The 19,475-nt window shown below is 43.7% G+C and overlaps 1 pseudogene; it reads right to left on the bottom strand.

The window, feature by feature from the left end:
- The window catches only part of LOC101939189 (dynein axonemal heavy chain 11-like), a 197,639-nt pseudogene that overhangs the window by 96,461 nt on the left and 81,703 nt on the right, over positions 1-19,475 (bottom strand).

Raw genomic sequence — 19,475 nt, forward strand, 5'->3', positions numbered from 1 at the left:
ATAGTAAAACCACATTTCTATTTATTACTTTATTTATTGCATACAGAAAACAAGGAAAGGATTACAACAGGCCAGAGCTGAAACATTTATTTCTGTGCCACCATTTTGGTGATACCTAGGGACAATGTATCTAATAATTTCAGAGCAACCATCATCAGTTTGTCTTCCAAACATTGCTTAGATACCACTGGGTCCTCAATAAAAAAGTGCTATGTTGCCATGAAGATCACTGCACCGCCCCTGAAACTCCACATAAAAATGTATGAAGATGACAAATCTTCACAGGCATGAGAATCCAAGTTAAAAACAGAGAAATGTAGATGAATACAAATTCTTCATGTGGCATACTCTATTCTTGTTTTTTACATGGGGAAGTATGGACACTAAAGGCATGCATAAATCCAGTGCAGAACACATTGTTTAAAAAACCACAACAGTACTTTGACTATCATATGCGAATACAAAACTATTCAAGATAGTTAAGTCCCAGACAGATTGCGAAGAGCTACAAAAGGATCTCTCAACAATGGGTGATTGGGCAACAAAATAGCAGATGAAATTCAATGTTGATAAATGCAAAGTAATGCACATTGGAAAACATAATCCCAAATATACAAATAAAACGATGGGATCTAAATTAGCTGTTACCACTCAAGAAAGAGATCTTGGAGTCATTGTGGATAGTTCTCTGAAAACATCCACTCGATGTGCAGCAGCAGTCAAAAAAGTGAACAGAATGTTGGGAATCATTAAGAAAGGGATAGATAATAAGATAGAAAATATAATATTACCTCTATATAAATCCCTGGTACGCCCACACCTTGAATACTGTATGCAGATGTGTTTGCCCCATCTCAAAAAAGATAATTGGAATTGGAAAAGGTTCAGAAAAGGGCAACAAAAATGATTAGGGGCATGGAACGGCTTCCGTATGAGGAGAGATTAATAAGACTGGAACTTTTCAGCTTGGAAAAGAGACGACTAAGCGGGGATATGATTGAGGTCTATAAAATCATAACTGGTGTGGAGAAAGTAAATAAGGAAGTGTTATTTACTCCTTATAACACAGAACTAAGGGTCACCAAATGAAATTAATAGGCAGCAGGTTTAAAACAAACAAAAGGAAGTATTTCTTCATACAACACACAGTCACCCCGTGGAATTCTTTGCCAGACGATGTTGAAATATTCATCTCCTCAGCAGGGCCGACTCCAGGCACCAGCCGAGCAAGCTGGTGCTTGGGGCGGCAGATTATTCGAGGCGGCATTCTGCCCAATCCTAGGGCGGCACGGCCGCTTTTTTTTTTTTTTTTTTTTTGGTTTGTTGTGCTGCTCCGTCCACCCTGTAGGGGGCGGCGGTGCGGAGGATGGGAGCACCCTGCAGCAAGCCCGGCAGGGCAGTCCATGTCCTTCCCTCCCAGCCGACCGGAGCAGCAGGTGGCGCAGCGGTTGGGGCCGCATGGTAGCGCCCCGCTGAAGCCCTGGCCGCCCCCCCTTCTCTCTTTCTCCCCCTCGCTCCCTCCCCCTCTCCTCCGCTAGCCGGGCACGTCCCCCTGCACCCTGGCTTTGCAGTTCTGGCCACCCTGGGGGTTTTTTTGTTTTTTTTTGGTTTTGTTTTTTTCGCTTGGGGCGGCCAAAAAGCCAGAGCCGGCCCTGCTCCCCAGGATGAAATACTGAAAGAGAAAACTACCACCTACCACCTTCCTCTTAGGCCTAGTCTTCACTTACCGGCTGGTCCGGCGGCACGCCATCGATGTTCTGGGATCGGTTTATCGCGTCTGGTTAAGACGCGATAAATCGATCCCGGATCGATCCCGGAAGTGCTCACAGTCGGCGCCGGTACTCCAGCTCGCCGAGAGGAGTACGCGGCGTCGACGGGGGGAGACTTCCGGCCGCGTCTGGACTGCGGTAAGTCCGGACTAAGGTACTTCGAATTCAGCTACGTTATTAACGTAGCTGAATTTGCATACCTTAGTCCGAAGTCCGGACTAAGTGGGGACCAGCCCTTAGACATACAGGAGTAAGTTTCTCGATCGCAAGATTCTGCTGATGAGAACACTAACAAATCTTTTTTCTGTAGCTTGAGTTTCTGCTATCTGACTCTATTACATAATATTCTTTAATTACTTATATTATATTATGTATAATAAGTGTAAAACTTATTTTTACTTTTGTAATTATGACCATATTCTTAGTTACTTAGAGCCTTCTTTGGAGCTCTTCTACTCTTTTATAGAAATAAGCATTTAGGAAATTGGTAATAACATCATAGTTTTGACCATGTATTTTCTGAAGGTTATAAATTTTATATTTTAATCTGTCAGTTACAATGGGGTAAAGCCCCTTTTATTTTTAAGGAACTACAGCAATATGAAATAAAGTTATCCACTGATTTATATATATATATATACACACACACACACTCTCTCTCTCTCTCTCTCTCCCTCGAGGCTAAATTACTCTGTCATACAAGTCCACTGACTTCCAGCTAGTAAATTTGGCCCTTAGTCGAGATGTTATGGCTACGGGCCAATATGAACAATTGCCACAGTTAGGTCACAAACAAAAGCTGGCCACAGTTAAGCTTAAGATATTATGTGTGCTTTAGTGATTTAGTCCATGCTAAACTGGGTGAATTTACCTTGCCTAATTTCTAATCCTCTCAAACACAGAGTTTGAAAGTTAAACTCAGAATTAAATGAGATTTGGTTAGTGATTCCTTAGCAGAGACTGTGAGATGAAAGACAAAAAAGGAGACAGAAAACAATTCACATAAAAAAAATGTATACAGTGTGACATATCCCCTGTTTCAGCTGCTTTGCACCACTCAGTACAAAGCAGCCAGAAAGTCATCTTCACAAACTATTGGATGTTCCCTCTGGTAAGGGGGAAACCAATCAATACATGTCTAGGCTCACAACATACAACTTTACAGAAGTGATTGGGAGAGGCAAAACCCACAATCACGTGTTGAGGGCTTCCATCGCTATGCACAGACATGTGTACACATATAAAATAATCTGTTATTCATTGCTCATGTACAGCAAGTAATCTCCCATCATTGACTGACAGAAAGTGGGTAATTCAATGAATGTTGTGAAATGAAAACAGTATGTCAAAAGAAATTAAAACTTTTACCCTGAGATCATGAATAGCATTTCCTTTACCAAGAGCTATTTGGAAAACTGCCAGGGAGCTGAGAAAGGCTGCTAAGCAGCACCAACTTTGCTTGCCCTTACCTCCAACTCCAATTATGGGGCCTCAAGAATGCAGCTGACATGACACCTATGGAAATGAGATTAAATCACAGTGTTTTTATTTTTGCTTGGTAGCAGACATTTCCATCGTATGTAATCTATCAAAGATTATGGGCTAGAAAATGTTAGTGTGATTTTCACAGAAAGATCCAAGCTGCAAAGTCCCAGTCTGGATTGCCATCCTCCTAATATTTGGGGGTGGAACTTGGATCTGAGGTTTTTGCTTTGGGCCCACCTCTACTAATTAAGCATTCCTGTTATTTTTTATGTAATGCTTGTGAAAGCTCCCACGTAGTGTAAATCCCTTAATTTATTCACAGAACAGATGTGCGATGTCATGGTCTGGATTACTGCAGGCATCGTCACAAAGCCCTCCCATGTGCCTAAACTCTAACCTGGAGAGAATACCTCAGAGTACTCCTGTCCCTATGTATGCCTCTGGCTTTTCTGCTGGAACTACCAGCTAGTGCCAGTGGTAATCTGTAGGATGTGGACACCGATCTACTAGGAACTGGACTGAGACCTTCTTCAAATACAGCCAGCAGATGGCAGTCACTTTTGGTCACTACTGTCACTGACTGCATTCAAACTGGTGAACTAGATATGAACCAGTCAATATATTCCCCAATTGCCTGTTCCTGTAATTTCCATGTTGAAAAACGTCGAACAAAAACATCATTTAAGATTGTCAAGACAAAACCAACTATGTACAGCAGTAAAAGGACAAAGCCTCTATCATGTGGCTTAATTACATTCCCACTTGAGTAAAATATAGAGTTCTTTTAGCTACCATAATTGATGAGGTTCTACTCTATTAACAGTGAAGTAGCACAAGAAACTTATGCTCTCTCAGGCTACGTGACATCTGGTCTCAGGCTCAGTTCAGCCTCTACATGCACTGCTTCCTGTCGGAGTAATTAAGTACATTTTTCTTGATTAACAAAATCCAAACAAGATGAAGAGCTAATATGCTTTTTGCTCTGGGCCCAGTGGAAGAATTTTTACATTCCTTTGGGGATCCTCCACCATTGACTTGTATTTCTAGTTTTGTCTCAAGGTGAATCTAATGACATTTCTCAAAATGGAACATATTGTTCACAATTCATAGGTATCTTTGAGAGGCCTTTTTGCTGTGCCGAGGGATACAGACCCCCATTTTAGGCTTCGAGGATGGGGGGAAGGAAGGGAGGGCAGGGATTCCAAAAACCAGCAAACAGAAATATTTTCTTATTTTGTATCACATTTTAGTGACGGGGGGGGGGGGGAGAGGGAGGGCGGGATTTGGCAGGGGATGGGGACTTAAATTTCACCTATAATGTTGTGAGCTCAAAAACACTGGCATTGTACAAATATATAAGAACCAGAAGGTGAAACATCATATACAAAGCAAAATAGTTTTACTATTTAAGCTAAATGGAATGCAAAAAGTGAACAAACAGCAAAATCTGTGAACGCTTAATTTTAATAACGGATCCTGCAAATCTTAGCTCATGTGAGTAATCCTAACTTACACATGCAGTGAGTGTCTAGCACATGTTTGGGCTAAAATAAATGTAAAAGAATTAAATAAACCTAACAAAGCAGAAGACAATGGAGTTAAAACAGAGCTAAATTTGGCTCCCTAGGTGCAAAACTTAGGTCTGTATTAAAAATGGCCTGTAAAATAATTTTATCAATAAACAATCATCTTACAAAACATGCAAGGGATGCCCCCAGAAAATCCCCCCAAAGGGATTTAAAAATGTAAATCTTACTTTAGTTCCCTTCCCCCCACCCCTCTTTTTTAGCCTTTGCAAAGTCTAGACACACTGGATCAATACCTCCTGTTGCAGATGATCTCCTGGCATGGACTAAACAGGAGATGTCATATTCACCACAGAACCCCACTTCAGACTGGAGTGAGCCTGGGGAGTTAATTAAACCCCCTTCCTAGAGTATTGTGCAGATTTCTAAAGTGTTTTTAAATAGCCTTTATTTCATTCCCACATAGAAATGTAAAATGTTTGAAATCAATATAATATTGTAATAACGAGTCTTAAAATATCGTAACGGGTAAAGCTGCAGTCTGCCTCAGGGCTCTACTGTGGATTTGATGTGATCAGCAGCCTGCTTGGTGGGTCACACTGAGAGGAAGCCAACAATTCACAGTGGGTCGAGGTTTCTTGGAACCTTTAAAAGTAAAAACTGTTACATTTTATTTTAAAACAGTGCTAAATGCCTGGCTTAGTCTGGTCACTTGGGGCACTCAGCACACCGCTCTAAAGATATGTGAGGTTATTTTTAATACCCTTGCAGGTCACCTTTAAACGAATTTGCACTTCAGTGATTATCTTTGTTAGAGCACACATTATACCAACTGAAAGTAAGGAAACTTACATGTGCTGTATAGCATCCTCAAAAAGAACAAGATTCATTGCAGCATGAAGCTCATTGTAGTGCTCTAATGAATCTGTTAAAATTCTGGTCAGCTTCTCCCAATCAGATACTGGAAAGTAACAAGGTTCTCCAACACCATGGGCAAAGTGGCAGTAAATTAGTGGCTTATGGATAAATACGTGCTCATCAACACCCTGATGGTAACAATATAGAGATATAAACAAGCATTCACACAGCATATTAACCCTTTATCACATTTTTTCTCCTAATTTTAATGTTTTGAGTGAATTTTTAGTGCTTGTGAAAGCTGCTGAATTGACATCTTTGGAGGCTGAAATCCTCTATCCACAAAACAGATACAGCATACACAGTGGCAATTTACATTTCCCCATCATTCCCTGCCAACAAGCCACAACCATAATCTAGAGGGACTCCTTCCAGAAGTTTCGTTTTCATGGTAATTCAGTCTTTGTCTTCTCTGATGAGCCTACCAACAAGGGTGCCAGTTAATGACAATTGTGTGACAGTTTTGTACTCACAATTGTTCAGGAGGAAATGATTTAATACAACCAGACCATTTCACTGAGGCCGCTACTCAAAAAGCATATTTTAGATAGATAGATAGATAGATAGATAGATAGATAGATAGATAGATAGATAGATAGATAGATAGATAGATAGATAGTTTTGCCCATTTACTAATACCATAAAGCTCTGATTTTTCATTGCAGCATTCACCATGAGGTTGTAACATACAAGCAGCTGATCAGAATGGAAGGTAAACAATCTCATTTCAAAGGAGAAACTGGAATAACTATGTTTCCAATATAATAGGGGGTATTTAATACTATCCTTTTCATAATATTCAGATCATGTCCAATTAGGCATATGAATACATAGAAACAAGAAAAAGGAACCTGTTATATAGTGATCCACAGAGCTGTCAGGTATATTCTTATTTAAAATTACGAATTCCGTTTTAACTATCCTAAATTTTGGTAAATGGGAGGTAATACGGCATGAAACAGCGTAGAAGCACTCACACGTATTACTCATAGGTATCTCATATATATTGAAATCATACCTCAAAATATCTTTTTACAGTATCAATAAGATCTTTGTTAAAATGTTCAATATCGTTTTCCTCCATAAGTTCATCTGACTAGACTCAGAATGATTCATGGAAGCCATAAATAAACCAAATCAATAGGAAATCTCACACACTCTTGAAATGAAAAAAACATTCCCTGCAAAAATATTTTCAAATTTCATTTCCACGCTTGACTTTTTATGAACATTATACTATCCATTTCTGATTAATAACTAAAATGCTCCATCCAGTTAGATGCATATCAGTATGAATATTTGCTTTCCATAATATGTGTGTTTAATAGGAAATTAATGACGTCAGAGCAGCAGAAGTTATATAATGTGGTCATGTGCCTGCTTCAGGAACAGTGATTCCTTTTTCTCCCATTCTCTACTATTATTTCATTTTTGCTGAGATAATGTTTCCTGTTTTATTTGTCTCTGACATGCTTCTCTCCCTCTGTTCAACTCAGCCTCACTATATTTTGCCAGGACCACACTGTCCCCCCACTGCCATTCGCATTCTCATTACCTCTGACACATATTCCTAGCTGACCTGGGAACACACCTGAAGGACTTCAGCACCAGTACTACTAGTGATGTTACAAATAAGTGAGTCTTTAGTCCCCTACTATCTCGCTTAAATTTGACTCCAAATCGCTGTACAGTTTGATTGGCTCCTTCATGGTACTTCTTGTTGCCTAACACTTTTCTATCCTCCATTTTTCCTGACTGGTCACCATTGCCTAACAATATTTGGGGTGAAATCCTGGCCCCATTGAAGTCAAAGGCAAAGCTTCTAATAACTTCAGCAGAGCCACTATTCACAACAATTTCTACAGAGTCTCCAGAGTTGTGAGGTCATTAATCTCCACGCTTCAGCAGCTGAAATTCTGTCACACACAGTGCTAGTGCACACAACGCATTAACTTTGGGCAGCTAACACCATGATGTCACCCTGGCACGTCAGTCTACGTCTTGAAAACATGAAGCAGGTGGCTCATGTAACCATACCTTCCCCAACTCTCTCATTCAGGGACATGTTAATCCCAGCTTACTTAATTAAGTCCAGAATTCTACACCTGGTGTGAGGAGTGATTAGGAACCTATCTGGGCATTTTTTGACATCAGGGGAGTTTCTTGGGAAAATTTTTCCTTCTTTGGTGACCTTTTCATCCAGTTGTACTAGGAGGTCTTAAAAACTCACATCCAGCACTTTTTGCATCTGAACAGTTGCAGAAAAAGCAGGTGGTCAGGGACCTTGGCTTTGCAAATGTAAAATAGCCCACAAAAGCTACAGACGACCAATAACTGACCAAAAATGGTATAAGGGACAGATCCTCAATGGTGTTTAAGCACTAACTCCCATTGAAATCAATAGGAGTCAGGTGCCTAAGTACCTGTAAATAAAAGTCACACTATCAACAGCATGTGCTATTGCCCGCTCTGCTCAGGCTGCCCAAATTGCTGATCTCCCTCGCACTCTGGCAGACTCCCTACATGCTGCCTCAGACTCTTTCTAGCCTCCCATGAACCTGCCCCACAATACCAAAAAGGTTCTCACTTCAATAAATAGTGGTAGGTGAGTCTGCCAAAGCCAACCAGAATAGGTAGGATAAAGGGAGGGAAACCACCTTGAGAATAAAATAGGAACGCTCTTCTTCCTCCGCGACAAACCCTTTCCCCCATTTTTAGAATCAAACACTGAACTTTCTGATATGTGCTCTCATTAATTTCTATTTCCATGCCTCTTTGTGCTTTCTGCTTCCAACACAGCAGAGGCAGCATTAGAAATCTCAGGAGAAAACTTGGTCTCTTGAAAGTTCCTGCCAAGACATCTGGCTAACTGGGGTGGGCATTCAAACTTGCGGGTTCAAACTGACACTGGTACACTTGAACCAGGTCTTGCAAGGTGCCAAGATCCTTCTTAGAGGGCATGAGAGCCCTCATCTCCCACTGACATCAATGGGAATCTTAGGAGATGCTCAGTGCCTTGCAAGATCATCCCTCTTGAGATTCACCCTGAAGAAATGTGCAGCATAATATTGTCCCTGAACACCTGATAGCTCAGTGGTTTGAGCATTGGCCTGTTAAACCCAGGGTTATGAGTTCAATCCTTGAGGGAGCCATTTAGGGATCTGGGGCAAAAATCTGTCTCAGGATTGGTCCTGCTCTGAGCAGGGGATTGGACTAGATGATCTCCTGAGGTCCCTTCCAACCCTGATATTCTATGATTCTATGACCATGTATAGTGATTACAAAGACAGGAGCAGAGTATAACAGGGAAGTGATGGCATATCCACCCCACACAAGACCTGAAGGGGTTAAATTGGCAGGTGGGTTAATTAACCCCCTAGGCTGCCCCTGGAGGAGGAGCCAGGGAACAGGGATGAATTAGAGATGATGCTCAGCTGGACAGGAACAGGAGGGGCCTATATAAAGGCAGGAGCTGAGAGTAGAAGGGGGCTGGAGAGAAAGAGAGAGAGAAACTGCACTCACTATCAAGGTGAGAGACAATAAGGGAGGAAGTAGCTCAGGAATCTAGCCGTAAGACTATGCAGACCTTGACTGCTTGTTGTATGGTCCCTAGGCTGCAGTGGCGGATTAGCCACTAGGCCAATGGGGACTGTGCCCAGGGGTCCTGGCCAATTGGGGGGCCCTTGGAAAAATGGGCAGCCACCCAGTGCTCCTGCCAGGGAGCAGGGCAAGCCCCTGTGCCCTGACCCCATTTCCCCAGCAGGAGTGCCAGAGGCAGTCAGGGGGGACTGCAGGCAGAAGAGGTGGGGAGGGGCCCTCACATACTCTGGCCCAGGGCCCCAAAAACCCCTAATCTACCTCTGCTGTGCTGGAACCCCATACAAAGGGGGGGTGCCTGGGTTCCCCTACCAGCCACTGGACAGTGGTGTTATTAAAGGGCAGGGAGAGGAGAGATTGCCTGGGTTCCCAGAGACTTTGATGTCCTGCAAGGAGAGGATTGCAATGACCTTGCTGTGGGGCCAAGCATGAAGCAGGAGCAGTTGAGTCCTGAGAGAGCGAGATAGAGAGTGATGGATTGAGTAATGACAGGAGGGGTGTTGGACTGGCAGAGCTAATCCTCAGAGGCAGTCAGAAGGAAGTGCTCCAGCCCTGAACACAGCACCCCACGGCAAGGGGGTTTTAAATTCAGTTTAGAGGAGGTCTGGAATATGAATCTCTTTTCATCATATGATAGTTTTCATGGCTGACAAAAGCTTGGTTTACTGCATATACCTACATAGATAACTATCCTCTATTAGACTTTTAATCAGAAACTTCTGATGCTATAAATAAGGGTGTGTCCATTATTAAACAAGCACTGGGCTGCAGTACAATTGAAAAAACAAAAAAATTACTCTTCTAGGGTTGCATAAAGAGTTTAAGTCAGTGTGTGGAATGTGGATAAAACTATTCTATTGGTACCTTTACATCCCTTTCTCTGTCTGGTGGGGAGCGTATCTTCTTATCTCCCAGGAAGAAGCTTCTGCATCCTCCATATCTTTCAACTGATGGGGATGTTCAGGGACTCATGATGCTGAACTATTTTCTACGGCTTGTGTGTCAATTAAGGGAACCCTATTGCACAATATTTTGGAGATTATCAACTCCTTTTGGCGTTAACAGGGGTTATGTGTATGTATTTATGTGAGGGCAATCCCCAGCTCAGTTTGACTAGAGACTTTAAGAAGCGTAACATAAATCATATAAACATTTACAATGCATGGGTGGAGAAAAATGGTGACTGGTCTGATCCTATACATAGCAGAGGAAACTGTTTCCTGGAATATGTGTAGGTAGGAAGTACCTCTTAAATTAAAAACATAATGGAATCTAATACCTGTGGGTAGGAAATTCTGGGCCATTTTCTGATGCAGACAAAGTGCAGCTTGTGTGAGTGTGCTGATAGATTTCAGTACACTGAAACTGAAGCCCCAGTGATGGAAATGGATATTTATGATGCTGCTGTAGATGGTGCTAGAGCATCCATCCTTGGAAAGTGGAGAGAAAACACAGAGAAAAGTTTCTGAACGAAAAGAAAAAATGTGAATGGAGAGAAGGGTCATTATTTCTTTAAAAATACACCAGTATATTTTTAATAAAACTGAAAACCTTGAGGATGAAAGCAAGAGTTGAAAAGGTTTTCACAGCCAATGCACATGGTGTTAAATATCTTATTCACTCCTTGTCTCACTCTATGGAGATCATAATTACTATCAAATGAGCCTGACCTCAGGGAAGTGCAGTCCTTTGCACTGCACTAGCTCTGTTTTCTCTCCAAAATGCTTGCTAATCTAGGTTTATTTAATGTATGCACATGGAGTAGGGATAGTTTGAGGACTGAATGCCATCACAAATTGCAAATGCCAGACATAAGAATGCCGATAACGCCTTAGCACAACAGCGTAGTGGCAGGAAGGAGTGGCTGTAATTCTTAGGAAGGACATTATATTGATGATTTATTTTATTATAAAATACACTAATAGCTCTTATCGATATCATTATAGTCTTTTTTTTTTTTTACAAGTGCCTGACAGCCACAAAAGTGTTCAGAAAAATTACAAGAATGTGTAGCGGGGTTTTTCAGATGCAGTTCAAAGTATACTAAGACATACATTTCTGGGACTCTGACTGCTTCTGCTTAGTGAAAGCCAGGAGCCCCAGGAAGAGGATTTGGGAGTAAATATTTCTCAGTTATTTATCCATTTCCAAACCAAAACTTGATAAGCTGAAAGGAGAAACAGAAAACACCTCAATTTACAACTGCCGGGAAGGTAATTCTAGTTAGATGCCCCTTGTCCCCTCCCCCAAATAGTCCATGCATCTCCAAGCATAACATGTATTGGGATTATTGAGATAAAATTTCTGCCTCTGATGGGAATATCACATAGCACAAGGTAAACCCTGTTAAGCAAAATTCACAGTATCCAGCTGGGTTTTGAGAAGTGTAAGAAGAGAGCCCAAGGCAGAAATCCTGCCATCAAAAATAAGAACTCACCTCTTAAGTTCAGTAGAGTTGCTTTTGTCACTCTGTTGGCAGAAGACAACCTGAAAACTGTCTATTGTAAGATATTCCTGGTCCAAGGAGGGCCTTGGATGGTGTATCATAGAATCATAGACCTTAAGGTCAGAAGGGACCATTATGATCATCTAGTCTGACCTCCTGCACAACGCAGGCCACAGAGTCTCACCCACCCGCTCCTTTATCAAACCTGTGTCTGAGCCATTGAAGTCCTTAAATCACGGTTTAAAGACTTCAAGATGCAGAGAATCTTCCAGCAAATGATCCATGCCCCACGCTGCAGAGGAAGGCGAAAACTCCCCAGGGCCTCTGCCAATCTGCCCTGGAGGAAAATTCCTTCCCAACCCCAAATATGGCGATCAGCTAAACCTGAGCATGTGGGCAAGACTCACCAGCCAGACACCCAGGAAAGAATTCTCTGAAGTAACTCAGATCCCACCCCATCTAACATCCCATCACAAGCCATTGGGCATATTTACCGCTAATAGTCAAAGACCAATTAATTGCCAAAATTAGGCTATCCCATTATACCATCCCCTCCATAAACTTATCAAGCTTAGTCTCAAAGCCAGATATGTCTTTTGCCCCCACTGCTACCCTTGGAAGGCTGTTCCAGAACTTCACTCCTCTGATGGTTAGAAACCTTCATCTAATTTCAAGTCTAAACTTCCTGATGGTCAGTTTATATCCTTTGTTCTTGTGTCCACATTGGTACTGATCTTAAATAATTCCTCTCCCTCCCTGGTATTTATTCCTCTGATATATTTATAGAGGGCAATCATATCTCCCCTCAGCCTTCTTTTGGTTAGGCTAAACAAGCCAAGCTCTTTGAGTCTCCTTTCATAAGACAGGTTTTCCATTCCTCGGATCATCTTAGTAGCCCTTCTCTGTACCTGTTCCAGTTTGAATTCATCCTTCTTAAACATGGGAGACCAGAACTGCACACTGTATTCCATATGAGGTCTCACCAGTGCCTATAATGGTACTAACACCTTCTTATCTCTACTGGAAATACCTCGCCTGATGCATCCCAAGACCACATTAGCTTTTTTCACGGCCATATCACATTGGCAGCTCATAGTCATCCTGTGATCAACCAATACTCCGAGGTCCTTCTCCTCCTCTGTTACTTCCAACTGATGCATCCCCAGCTTATGACAATAATTCTTGTTATTAATCCCTAAATGCTTGACCTTACACTTTTCACTATTAAATTTCATCCTATTACTATTACTCAGTTTACAAGGTCATCCAGATCTTCCTGTATGATATCCCGGTCCTTCTCTGTATTGGCAATACCTCCCAGCTTCGTGTCATCTGCAAACTTTATTAGTACATTCCCACTTTTTGTGCAAAGGTCAGTAATAAAAAGATTAAATAAGATAGGGATCGGTTTTGGGAACAGAGGAACTCCACTAGTAACCTCCCTCCAGCCTGACAGTTCACCTTTCAGTACAACCCATTGTAGTCTCCCCTTTAACCAGTTCCTTATCCACCTTTCAATTTTCATATTGATCCCCATCTTTTCCAATTTAGCTAATAATTCCCCATGTGGAACCGTATCAAATGCCTTACTGAAATAGAGGTAAATTAGATCCACTGCATTTCCTTTGTATAAAAATATCTGTTACATTCTCAAAGAAGGAGATCAGGTTGGTTTGGCATGATCTACCTTTTGTAAAACCATGTTGTATTTTGTCCCAATTACCATTGACCTCAATGTTCTTAACTACTTTCTCTTTCAAAAATTTTTCCAAGACCTTGCATACTACAGATGTCAAACTAACAGGCCTGTAGTTTCCCGGATCATATTTTTTCCCTTTCTTAAAGATAGGAACTATAGTGTAGAACGGATATAGCCAGTCCCATGCCCCCTTTCTACAGGTGGGGTGGTATCTCTATGCCCTGTAACCCTCAGTTGTCACAACAGACGTCTGAGGCTGTTAGCAGCCAGTGTAAGTTAGAAGAGCATGACTTAGAACAATCACAGAAAGAATAACTATAGAGCTCCACAGTGTTATTTTAGAGCCACTTTGCAGATTGTAATCCCATTTTAAATACCAGATTTTCAAAAAAGAGTGCAGTAGCTCAGCCCATAAACATCTGTATGGAAAAAACTATTTGCATGTGCAAATTAGTTAATGGTGCACCTATGTCCCTTTCTGCATGTCAATTATTCAATCTACATGCACAGCAAATAGTAATTTGAGTTTGTAATTTCAGTGCAAATGGATGGACAGGTGTGAAATTTGAAAAACCTGCTGACACATACAGCTGCTTGCACACACAAATACACTGTCAGAGGGTAGACTGGCCACTTATAAGAGGGCTGAGAGCCAGAGACTGGGACACACTCTCTCTAGCTTCCTTGAGAGAGAAGGACTGGGCTGCCTAGGAGCTGAGAAGGATACCTGAGGTGGAGCAGTGCTGGGGAGATCCAACTTGGTAAAACCCCAGGCTGTAGGCCTTGGTGAAGGCCAAAAAGGCACTGGGGCTGCAGAGGGGCAGCCCAGAGTTAGGCAGAGGCAGCTGGTACAACCTCCCCTTGCCGATGATGAGTGGTTTATAGACTGCAGTCTGCCCCAGGGAGTGGGGACTAGATGATGACTGGCAGTAGCCACTGAGGCAAGGTGGGGATAGTGGGTTGGGGTTTCCCCTGGGTGGGGAGACCCAGATTGTGGGTTACTGCGGGGGCAGAACCCTGACATAGAAGGGCACTGGGGGCCAGCGGCAGGCGAGACACCGGCCTGCAGAGGGCGCTCCGGACTGGAAAGAGCTAATTCCCGGGACGACCAGCAGGAGGCGCCGCGCTGGTGAATCCCACCCCGCCACATGCCCCTTGTGATGGATTTGTGTATGGGACAGTGTGCGTTTGGTCAGGTGAGCAGGATTACCAGATAGCAGCCTGGTGGCAGGATTCCCTATGAAGGGAGCATGTTTGATCAGTGAGAAGGAGAAAGACAAAGGGATGCAAGGTATCCAGAGGGGACTCAGAATCCTGTCAGGAGCTACCTTCAGTGAGAGGTAGGAGCAGAAGCCTTAAGAAGAGGCGGCTTGAGGAAACAGCAGACAGGAGGACCTGGGTTTTTGCGGAAGAACTGCTGAGTCCAGCCAAGGGCTGAAGAAATGAGGAGTGCAAGTCCCTGCATGGTGAGCATCAAGATTTATGCTCCAACAGAAGTGCAAGTGGAAGCTATGCCCATGTGTGAGGTTAACTACAAGGGATAGAAAAAGACCTTTTTGCCATAGGAAAGATCCTCACAACATTGACAGCCCCTTTAACCCAACCAACAAAAACAAACAAACCAATGCCCAATCCTGAAACTAACCACAAACAACCAATACCCTAACAAAAGTAAATTACCCATCTTAAAAACAAAAGCTTTGCCCCAAGCAGCGCTTTTAGCCTGAAAAAGGAAACACTCCAGAGACTTCATGAAGTCTACTAGGGACTTTACTGTTGCGCCATTGGTTTTATGCAGAAGGTGCTCAGATACTACCATGATGGGCAGCAGTTTAAAACCCTAAGGCAGGCAAGGCAAACAAAGAGTTCTCCATGCTAAGCAAAAGTAAGTTTAGCTACATCTACTCTACAGCTTCTGTCAGCATAACTTATGTTGTTCAGGAGTGTGAATAAACCACCCCCTGAGCAACATAAGTTACACCAACATAAGTGCTGGTGTGGACAGCGCCACCGCTGACACAGCTTCTGCCGCTTGCGGAGGCTGGAATAATTAAGCCGAGGGGAGAGCTGTTTCCCATTGGCTTAGAGCGGCTACATTAGAGAGCTTACAGCAGCGCAGCTCCATCGGTGCTACTGCGCTGCTGTAAACTCTCTAGGGTAGCCTCTCTTACTCTCTGCAGGGTCAAAAGAGCAAAACTTGTGCTGAACGTCTATGAAGAAGTGGGACAGTTCTTAATGTTTCCTCTGAATATTGTAGGTGTGCCTCAGTTTCCCCTATGCATTTCTTAAGTCTCTAGGTGGTGGGATAAAGGCCAGTGTGCATAAATGGCCGACACTCTGTCTCCTGGCAACTAATGGCCGGGGCCCTTTCCCCCTGCAGGATGATAGCTAAAGGTGTTGGAGAACAAAGGAATCAGGTGACCTCCTGGCCCGGAAAGGAAAAAGCCCATAGGAGGCGGGGCTGGAGGGGAAGTCAGCTTGGGGCTGGCTGGAGACATGGAGTGAGGGTAGACGTGGGTGTCTGGCTCACTGCCCCCCAAAATGGACCCGGCTGAGGGGTCCTGTTCTCTGTACCTACAAGCTCTGTTTTAGACCATGTTCCTGTCATCTAATAAACCTCTGTTTTACCGGCTGGCTGAGAGTCACGTCTGACTGCAAAGTAGGGGTGCAGGACCCTCTGGCTTCCCCAGGACTCTGCCTGGGCGGACTCACTGTGGGAAGCACACGGAGGGGCAGAAGATGCTGAATGCTCCAAGGTCAGACGCAGGAAGGTGGAAGCCGTGTGAGCTTCTTGCCCTGAAAACAGTCTGCTCACAGAGAGGAGACTTCACCAGAGTCCTGACTGGCTTCGTAGGGAGCAGTTCCAGAACATCGCCCGGGGACTCTGTGACAACGTTGTAGATAGGTCTTAACAGGAGCCTCATCATGCTAAACAAACGCTTATCCCTGTGGCCTTATTTCTGCTAGGAGGTGGGGATAACTTGAAAGCTGCTTTCGTTAAAGCAGGATCAGGTTTCCCTGTGCTCCCCAGCCCACTCATCACCTTTTATCTGGTGCTTATATGTTTGTCAATCCATACTTGTGCAGTGCAAGAGCTAGTTCTACATGACAGCTTCGCAAGCATGTAATAAAAAGTTTAAGCCTTTCACACGCAAATTAAAATAGCTCAAATGAGAAACATTTACTCACTGAAAGGAAACACGTTTTAACAAAATGTGGCACTTATAGCACCTATCTGAAGACGCTGATGTACTGAAAAACTTCCAGCAGTAGGATTCAGGCATATGACATACTGACAGTTGTGGATTTCTTTTAAAATCAGTTTGTCTGTCATACCTATGTAGTTACAAAATAACAAAGGGATAATAAAGTTCAATTGTATATTCACAGTTTGAGATTTCTATTGACAGATGTTCACACTGAATGCTGCTACAAGAAAGGCTGATTATGTAGCCCTGTGTTAAAAGAACTGAAAAACCCTCCTTTGTTAAAACTCCCTTACACACCATTTGGAATCTTTTAAGGGACACTGTCAAGGTTGACAGGCTCCAAATTATATTGGCAGATTTAAAATAACCACCAAGTAGGGGGAAAAACCCAGCTGTCAGCCACTCCAAAAAAAGGGCTGCAACAGTGTTAAACATCCCAACTCCAGGCAGGGGAGCATGAACCAGCAACAGTTAGCCCCTGGTGCTTGGTGAGACTCAGAACTCTGGGTGCACAGAACGAGAGCTGATCTATATGTGCCATGTCATCGTGTGACAGAACGTACCCCCAGGTTCACACCCTATTGTAGTAAGTTTTGTACAAGGCATGTCTTGTAAGGTAACATTTGAAAATTCAACTTGCCGGTCACTATCATCCTGATACAATGTGTGTGGCAACATTGTATATAAAGTTATAAGATTTTCCTGTATGATGTTATTAACACATGTTCCAAACTCTACCACCCTTCCCAAACACAGGGCCGGCTCTAGCTTTTTTGCTGCCCCAAGCAGCAAAAAAATGCGCCGCCCCCCAGGCTCCCCGCCGAGTGCCGGCCGCGCTGCCCCCCCCCAGCCGAGCGCCGCCCCGCCGAGCGCTGCCCCCCCGAGCCGCCCCCCCGCCGAGCGCCGCGCACAGGAGCCCCCCCCCCCCCCCCCGCGCCGAGCGCTGCCGGAACACCCCCCCCCCCCGAGCGCTGAGCCCTGCGACGCCCCCCGCCGCCAGAGCCCGCCCCCGCCCCCTGCCAAGCGCCGCCGGAACCCCCCTCCAGCGCCGCGCCCGCGCACCACCCCCCCCGGCGCCGAGCCCCGCGCTGCCGGAGCCCGCCCCTGCCCCCGCCGAGTGCCGCCGGAACCCCCTTCCAGCGCCGCGCCCGCACCGCCCCCTCGCCGAGCCCCACACAACCAGAGCCCGCCCCCCCAGCGCCGCGCTGTGCCGCCGCCCCCCCCCCCCCCCCCCCGTGGAATGCCGCACCGCGCTCGCCCCGCCGCCCCTTACCAGGTGCCGCCCCAAGTATGTGCTTGGGTGCCTGGTGCCTAGAGCCGGCCCTGCCCAAACAGAAGCTGGCAAACAAGTCTGTCCTAAACAAAGGAATGTGTGTTCTGCTTAATTTGAGTTTAAGCAGTAAACACAGTCATCAAGCAGGGATGGAAACAAAGAAAGTTCAACCAAGTGAGAAAAAACCAGCAGGAAATATCCTTCCACAGTGACTCTTTGTCTCCTAGTGCCCTATTGGAAATGGCTTTCAAGAGAAGGGTCTGAAACTATCAAAAGGAGGGACAAACACCCTAAGGGACACCTCTCTCCCCCCCCCAGCCCATTGCAATCACTGCACCTGAAGTGACAAAGGAAGCATTTGTTGGACTCTGGAGGAGGGGTCCTGCCCTACCAGATTTGGTCAGTGTAGCCACCACCAGGTTATTAAAACAGGGTGTGAGTATTAATCAACTTTGCAGCTTATAATCTTATATTCATATATATATATATATATATATATATAGAATTACAGAGTTACACTTATCACAGTTCTTTAAGATATATATAAATATCTTAAAGAACTGTGATAAGTGTAACTCTGTAATTCTAACTGTTTTACCATTTGCTTACTATCTTCATTGTTTTTAATAAAAGGACTTTATGACTATATCTGTCTCAGTGTAAACTTCCTGTCATACACCCAAAGTTCCTTTTATATACTCTGTGAAGCCTGATTCAGGACGAACTTTATCTTCTGATCAAACAAATTGGCGAGCCGAAACCCATACTAATTAGTATCCACTAACCATTATCAAAATTATTAAAGCAATTAATTAATTAAAAATTAATTAGATAAAATTAAATTAAGTGGATAAATTAAATCGACCCTACTAACATACCCCAAATCAGGCTACATCAGTAAGGCTGCTGAAAACATGGCGAGAAACTTTGCTTGGATCTGATATAGTTTAAGTTCAGTATTAGTAAACATCTTATCTTCATTTTTCTTGTAACTATTTCTGACTTTTATGCCTCATTACTTGTACTCACTTGTATAAACTTGTTTTGCTGTTTTATCTAATCCAGTGTGTTTAAACTGAAGTCTCTGAATAACTATTTGAGATAATCAGCTGACATATTTTATGAATAATGAATTTAATATGATGTGTACTGTCCAGGAGAGGGCTGGGCAGTACAGGACAAACATTTCTGGGGGGAAATCTAAGACTGAGTGTGTGTTGGGGCCACCCTGCAGTATAACCAAGGCTGGCGAGAGCCAGAGTGTAACCCACGTGTGGCTGACAGGCTGCAATTAGACACTTCAGCAAGTCATTGTAAGGCACCCAAGATTGCAGGAAAGGGATGACACAGCTGCTCATTAGTCTGGATTGTACCTAGCAATGTCACATATCTCTTCTACTCTCCAGACATTTCAAAATTGCCAGGCTACCTTAGCCACCTACAGGGGAGAGATCTTCATATGTTTGGCCTAATTCCAACATTTTCTCTTACAGTGGAGAACAGATCTCCTCTTCAGTAATGTATCAGTTTTGTAAGTGTCCTTTCAAAAGGGA

Source organism: Chrysemys picta, chromosome 11 (assembly GCF_011386835.1).
Source record: "Chrysemys picta bellii isolate R12L10 chromosome 11, ASM1138683v2, whole genome shotgun sequence".
Lineage (NCBI taxonomy): Eukaryota > Metazoa > Chordata > Testudines > Emydidae > Chrysemys > Chrysemys picta.